This window comes from Cucurbita maxima, unplaced genomic scaffold (assembly GCF_002738345.1).
Source record: "Cucurbita maxima cultivar Rimu unplaced genomic scaffold, Cmax_1.0 Cma_Scf00086, whole genome shotgun sequence".
Classification (NCBI taxonomy): Eukaryota; Viridiplantae; Streptophyta; class Magnoliopsida; order Cucurbitales; family Cucurbitaceae; genus Cucurbita; species Cucurbita maxima.
In genome coordinates, this window is record NW_019272102.1 from 126,559 (window position 1) to 135,152 (window position 8,594).

Consider the following 8,594-nt stretch of genomic DNA (forward strand, 5'->3'; position numbering starts at 1 on the left):
AGTTCATTTATGTAACATGCATGCATGACATCTCACAATATTCGCAAACTTTATATAATAAGATATACATTTCATTCATGACGTTTCCATTCATTCATAAAAGTAGTGTAATGGGTTTACATGCATACGTGACGTACGTCTCATATCAATACAAAGATACATAAACATCTCATAACATAAACATAACACATATTTATGGTACATGTATAAGTCAAATGACATGAACCATCATAGATCAAACAATAACCTAACTCAAACAATAAGATCGCTTGGTCGATCTTGGCCAAAGTCATTAACAATTTGATAGACACCTGGAAACAACAATCCAACGTCTAACTCTGACCTATAACAATTAATATAACATGCTTAGGACCTACTAATAACTTAACTTAGCTAAACATTATGATCAATTCCAATATAACTGACAAGATGCATGTCCTTTAACTAACGAGATGTATAGGCTATGTGACCTTCCAATGTTGTATCCACACACACTTGAACCCTTTCTTGGAGGCATCACTATAAACAATATAACCTCCAAAATCTTTAGAACTGTAAATACTGGCAACGACACTAACCTGTGCTTCAAACCTTGGAAGCTTGCTTCAAATGTCTCAGCCCACACAAATGGAACACTCTTCCTAGTCTAGTGCTTGAGTGGTGAAAATATACTGGCAAAATCTCGCACGAAACGTAGATAATACCCTATTAGACCCAAGAACATATGCACCTCAATATTTGTAGATGGACGGACCCACTTAATAGTTAAGACATACATGTAGTAACCTTACTTTTTAATGGAAAAGTAGGGTTGTCACGTATTGTTATTTTTAATGTTGTCACTACTTTCTTTGTTTAAATTTATTTCCTTACAAGCACGTTTGAATTCAATGAAAATTACTTTTTAAATTCATCGTGGGAGAACTTAAATGAAAACTTCCTTTTTATTAAAAGACTTATATGAAAGTTTTAGTCGGTTGCTTATTTATAACTTACTCAATGACTGGCTACACATAGTAAGACTATAGGTAAATGACAGTTATTCTAAATGGTCATATATAATAAACATCTAATGTATAGTAATGAATGTAAATCATTATATACGGTAGATTGTTATACATAATAAAAATACATAAAGTAAATAGAACCATATCTACCATTTTAAAGATGTATTTTGTGAATTTTTTGTATTCATACTCGAAGTCATCAATATAAATATCTAAGACATATTCTTTTTTGATTTTCTCTCTCCTAATATTTATTTTATATTATTTGTTTTAATATAAATGTGAGATATTGTGCAGTCCTACAAAAAATATGTCAAAAAAGAACTTGTTGGTAAGGTTGAGTGTAATAGCCCAAAAATAAATAAGCAAATAAACAAATAAAAAAAAGTTAAAATAATAATAACAATAAATAAATTAATTAATTAAAATTAAAATATTTTAAAAAAATTCCCCACCTCTCTCCACTAACCTCTCATCCCTTCCCACAATTATCTCTCCTCACCCATCCTTAACCCAACGGCAAAGAATGAATGAAACAGAAAAACAACAATGGTTATATTTGAGAAGAAGTAAAATGGCTTTCAACATAAGCAATAAGCAAGATTGGAGAATTAGAGATTTTTGTCATTTATTACGGTAAAATCCTATCTCAGATTTTCTTTTGTTTTATAGTCATGGTTATAAGAGATTAATTTAAGATCAAATCTTCTTTCATTCATATATTTAACCGTAATAATCTGATCCCATATAGAATTGATTAGATTTTTGTTAGCATTTTAAGTTATACGAAATAAGGTTATAAGATTAGATTTAATAAAATTTTAGTTGGCAGATCTATAAACTAAAGATAGTAGCCAAACAATGGACTTAAAATTTGCCAGTAATATCTATTTACACAATTGAAAAACCTATTTACGAAATGAAAATAATGAGAGAGAGAGGGAGGGAGATTGAGGAAAGATTTGTTGAAAAATATTTAACACTAAAACAGGAAATATCAGAGGGCAATGAAATAATTGATTAGGGTTAAAACTTGAAACTGATGTCATGAGTTCATATAGGTTGACTCAGATTTCAAAGAACGGAATCGAACTTTCATTAAAGATATATTTGTGACAACGACTTAAGCGAGCCAAGTAAGTGACCTTACTATCGACATGGTTATATTTGCTGTTGACACGTGCCCCATGGTTTTGCACGTGCCCCATGCTTCTTATTTGTTATGTATATAATATAATATGTGAATTGTTTGATAATAATTACGGTACGATGAGTTCAATGATATGTTTGAGATAGGATACGAGAAGGATGCACAAAACGAAATGTAACGATAGGAGTAAAATACGTTCATGAAACGTTAAGGTTAGGTTACATACCAGAGTAATATGGATAAGAGAGATTGATGGAAGAATACGGTTAGGCTACGGGTAGAAAGGGATAGGTTTGTGATAGATTGATAGAACGATAGCGTTAGGTTAAGTCCTTGTGATGAGATAACTGAGGTACGTTCATGTAATGATATGTCTGTGATAGGTATAAGAACGTTAAGGCTATGATAAATTAGAGAACGATATGATTATGAAGTGTTTACGTTATGACTCGTTTATGATATGATACATTGTGATGCAATATATCAAGGTATGATGTGTATATGATGAAATGTTATGTTAAAAGCATAGAACGTTATGTTAGGCCTCTTAAATTGTGTGTATACAACATGAATTGTATGACATGGAATACGGTAAACTGCTTGGAATCATAATCCATGTAGAAGTAGTGGGACCTGATGCATTATGTGTGTGTTTATGCATCTGGGGCGATACCCCTATCCCATCACGAGGGTACGGACGCGTACATCCAATGGTAGGACAACGATCGTTATACTTTGCATAGCGCTGTCGTGACGGTTACTAGTTTTAACGGGTCCTGGCATAAGGGGCTCCCAGAGTATGTCCACTGGATAAGAAAAGTGGCCCAGCAGTGTGCGAACTAGCTGGTGAGCCCATACTCGCACGTATTGGCTGTGTGTAGAGTATATGGTACAAATCCACGATTACCCGTTAGGACAGCACCATAGGAAAAACGAAACGAAACGAAAGATAGGTCCCATCATTTCATTGCATGTGATTGTTGCATTTAACCCCAATAGTGAGGTCACTTTCTTAGTATTTGTTTGAATACTCAAGCCATGTGCTACTATATTTTTTAGGTTAAGGCAAGACATTCCTGTACGACTGATGACGGCATCGCAACTCGAGATCATGACACATGCATAGGATAGTGATATTTATTTTCTTAGACTTAGGCTAGAATATGATGTTTTAAACTTAAACGCTTATTTATTTTATTTCAGATTTTTTGTTGTGTCGTTTTAAAGATGTTTTCAAAACACGTAAGTCACTGGATGTATTTTAAGTTAAAGGTTATGTTTTATGGAATTTAAATGAAGTCTTTCACATTCAATGTTACGTATACAGTAGCGACCTTAAATTAAATAGAAAATTTTGGGTCGTTGAGTTTCCATCCAACCCTTCCCGGCCAAATTGGAGTTAGTGCTCCATAACCGCTTATAATTAACATATCATTGTTTTTAGAATTTATTTTACTAAATTGAACACCATATCAAGTCTCATTTTCAAGAGAAGAGGAAGATATAAATCTCTACTTGAAAACAAGCCAAAAAACCATTGAAGAAAAGAATATCATGCAAATTTTCAAGTCTTTTGTTGTTTGTGTTTTCTTTATGGCGTTCACCTACAAACTCAAACGATGTAATTGTGATCAGTCTATTTACTTTTTTAACATAGTTTATGTTTATTTTTAACATAAATTGAATAAAAAATTAAATAGAATTTCAACCATTTTTTGGTTTTTCTTTGTCAAGATATTTCTTAGAGAAAGTTTGAATTAATAGATCTACTAAGAATTGAAAATATAAGACTCTTTTTGTAATACTAGTATTTCTTGTTTGCCTTAGGGATGGAAATATATATTAATGTCTAAATTGGTTTACACAGCATCCAATTCTGAACTTCCATTGACAAAGTGGGAACTGGTGATTGGGAATAGCCCTGCAAATCCACCTCTTGAGTCTCATTGCAAATACAAGAACGAAAATTTAGGTTAGTAGTAGAAAACATAATATTTATAATTTGCAAATCCACCTCTTGAGTCTCAGTGGTATTGGTCTTTATATTTTAAGTTTTGAAATTTAGAAAATAAAAAATTAAACTATCTAGTTTTGTCATAATATATACAACTAACTTGTTCTTGTGTAACACAATGCTTCAGCTCAATAACTCTATCTCTGGTCAAATCATGCATGATTGTTTTTCATAAACTCTCCTCATCCACACCCCTTGACAAGCACAGACAGCTGCCACAATTTCTGCTTCAGTAGTAGACAAAGTAACTACAAGTTGTTTTTTGGAGGACCAAGACATAGTTCCATCACTAAGTAAGAACACATAACCAGAAGTGCTTTTCCTGTCATATATATCTCCTGCAAAATCACGGTCAGTATATGCTATCAACTCCCCATTACCCGTTTTTTGATAAAGAACTCCCAAATCTATAGTCCCTTTTAAGTATCTCAACACCCTTTTTGCCGCTTGCAAATGCAACTTTGTTGAATTTGCCATAAATCTACTAATGAGAGACACTACATACATTAAATCCAACCTTGTTGCAATAAGATACATTAAATTCATCCTTTGTTAGCCTCACCCCAGGAACAACATCGTTTTTCATACTATTACTTTTTTCATCATAAACTTGTCCAAAACTTCTTTTGCATATTTTCTCTAACTAATATAAATGTCTTCAGGATTTTGTAAAATCTCTACACCGAGAAAATATTTCATTTTTTCTTAAATCAGTCATTTCAAATTGAAGTTTCAAAGAATTCTTGAACTTAACAAATATGCTCTCATCATTAAACCAATAAAACTTAGAACGTCAACATATAGACTAACAATCAAAATTTTACCTCTATCTCTTGTTTGTATGATTAAAGTATGGTCACAGTTGCACCTCTCAAATCCTTCTATGACGAAATTTGCTTCAAGTCGACTAAATCATGCACATAAGGCTTGTTTAAGCCATATAATGTCTTCTTCCATTTGTATACCTTGTATTCTTGACATTTTTTCTCATAACCTTGTGGTTGCTCGACAAAGACAGCTTCTTTTAACTCTCCATATAAGAAAGCACTTTTCACGTCAAGCTGATACACGTTCCAACTATTCCGAGCTGCTAAAGCAATTATCATTCGAATAGTATCCCCCCTACCCACGGGTGCAAATGCCTTCATATAGTCTATATCATGTTGTTGTGCATAACCTTTTGCTACCAACATAGCCTTATACTTGTCAACTTCGCCATTTTCGTTGAGTTTGATTTTGAAAACCCACTTTATCCAAACATCTTCATTCCTCTAGGAAAATTTATCAACTCCCAAGTCTCATTTCGTTTGATGGCTTCTATCTCCAAGTCCATTGCAACTCTCCATTTTGAACTTTGAATAGCTTCTTCGAAGGTAGTCGAATCTGTAGTTGAGGTTAATAGAACTAAATTGTTGGGCTCAGTTTCTTCATAAAATTCTCCCTTGCTCACATAATCTCCATTCGTAATGGTGCTCTTCTATTCCTCACTTCAGGTGTGCTTTCTTCAGATGTTGAAAAATTTGATTCAGATGGCTCATTGGAAGATATACTAACTTCCCCTTCTTCTTCTGCTATCACCTCCTCTTCAAATTCTTCCTCGCGTTGGTCATGTTCGCTTCCTTCTATATTACTATCTTTCCATTCGAGGGTATCGAGTCTAACTTCTTCGTTACTATTCCCCCAATTCCAACATTTGTTTTCTTCAAAAATCACATCTCTGCTTGCAATTATCTTCTTGGAAACTAGATCATAGATTCTATATATTTTAGACTCTTCACTCAACCCTAGTAGCACACATTGAAATTTTTTATCATCTAACTTCCTTCTCTTACTGTCTGATGCATGAACATGGTCAATGCACCCAAAATCAGTATTAGGTTTTATGCCACTCCAAGCCTCCTCTGAAGTCATATCTTTCACTACCACTGTAGACTTTTGTTGAGCACGTGCAATGTCTAGTTTACTGCTTCTGGCCAGAAATTCTTTGGAACTTTCTTCTCTGATAATATACTTCTAATCATGTTCATGATTGTTTTGTTCTTGCATTCAGCTACACTCGCTACACCATTTTATTGGTGAGTGTAGTTGTAGTAAGTTGTCTATTGATACCATTAGTTTTGCAAAAACTATTGAACTCGTGAGAGGTGTACTCTCCACCCTTATCTGTGCGTAGACAACGAATAAAATCTCCAGTCTCTTTCTCAACAAAATTTTTAAAATTTCTGAAGATAGTAAAGACTTTAGATTTTTCAGCAAGAAAATATATTCACACATTGCGGCTGTAATCATAAAAAAAAACTTATAAAATACCTCTTATTACTGTTGGAAATAGGTTTGATGGGTCCACAGATGTCTGCATGTACCAGTTGCAGCCTTTGTGTTGTTCTCCATAAACTTCTTTTTGGAAATGCACCCCTATGTTGCGTTCCCACCATGCAATCAATGCATATTTTAGACGACATTTGCAATTGGGGTAACTCTCTCACCATTTGTTTATGTTGCAATTGTTGGCTTTTTGATCCTTGATCTCACTTTAATTCATTTCAATCAATTGGGAATAACGATTACAACGACTTTTCAATTACTCAAATAAGAGCTAAATCGAAGAAATTAGAGTCGAGACAACATACCCGACGTGATGATGTGGCAGCAAAATCAAAATGATGGACAAATTAAAATATATCAAAGTATGACATCTATGATGTTGGAAGAGTAACAAATGATGGAGTTTTTCTTATTATTATTTTTCTAAATAAAATTATTTTTACAAAATATAAATTTAAATCTAATGGTTACTCACATCAATTTTTTTTATTATTATATTTTAAATTTTTGGTAGATACTCATATAGCTTTTTTTATTATTATTATATTATTATATTTATAATAAATTTTGAATTTTCATTTGACAATTACTCACATAACTTTTTATTATTATTATATTAAAAATTTTAAATAAATGAATTTAGAAAATTTTCTTATTTATTTACTTTTAATGTTCGCCTTCCATTATTCGTAACACAATCCAATGATCAATATTAATTCCTACATTTTTCCACTTTTCTTCTCTATATAAACTCATCAACTTCCCTACAATTTACACACACGAACTTTCATAAATTCTCCAATCCTCATTTGTTCAAAGTCTCCATTGTTTGTTGCTCTCTCCAAGCTTACAAGTTTATTTCTCTTCATCTTATTCTTGAGAGGGATTATTATTGTATTGTGAGGAAATAGTTGTAAGTATCCCAAATTGTAAATCTACTCTTTGAGAGAGTTATGGTGTATTATTATCAAACTCAAATACTTGTATCGGTTTGATCCTACGCTGTGGAAAGGATTGAGTTTGCTCTTGATTTCGTAAAAAGAGCAGTGTAGCGGTTTGGCTGTGATCCGTGGAAAGAGTTGAGAAAATTCTTTATTCAAATTCCCAAAAGGCGCTTGGGGAGTGGAGTAGGTCGAGTTTGACTGAACCACTATAAAATTACGGTGTCATTTTCTCTAACTCTTTCATATTTAATTTCAAAATTATTATTGTGATTTATTGCATGTTCTACTTGATTATTGTTTTGACTTGAATTATTTTGTTCTAGTAATGATCATATTCTACTTATTTATAAAAAATTTCATCATTAAAAAAAATTAATCACGTTTAAACACCTTTACCGTTAAAACTCTATTCACCCCCTTCTAGGGTTGCCATATTGATCCACCAGCAATGTTCTCAAACCTTTGAAACCTAGATGCCCATATCTGCGGTGCCAAAGATGAGTATTGTCTTCTATAATTGTTTGGAAGCAAGTGGCGGTTTGCCACATGATTCTTGCAAGTAATATGAACGTTCTATTTGCAGACATTGTTGTTGGCAGAATAAGCCCCTTCTTGGGATGATAGATTTTACATCTCCATGTTGTATCAAAATAGATACCCCTCTTTGTTGCAATTGTCCACGACTTAATAGATTGTTTTTCAACTTAGGTATATAAAAACCATCAGTGATTACCTTGACGTCAACAACTTGCAATCTAATGTTACCTTTTTCTAACACCATCTTGAAATTATTTCCAAGCTTCATAGATTGTCGGAATTTCTCGTCAAAATCTGAGAACCATTCCTTGTTTGCACACATATGATTGCTACACCCCAAATCAAGGAACCAAACATCTTCCCTCCTAGATTGATTGAGCTCCACATATGACATCAACAACATTTCTCTTCATCCTCAAGTTCAGCATAATTTGCTTCTTTTTCCCATTGAGAGCACTCATATATAAAGTGTCCTAACTGATGACACTTATAACACGCAACTGTACTTTTGTTGAATGGATGTCTACCTCTTCCTCTTCCTCTTCCTCTACCTCTTCCTCGAAAAGCTTCACGAGCTCGATCACCTCCTCTTCCACCGAATCTATTATCGTATGTCA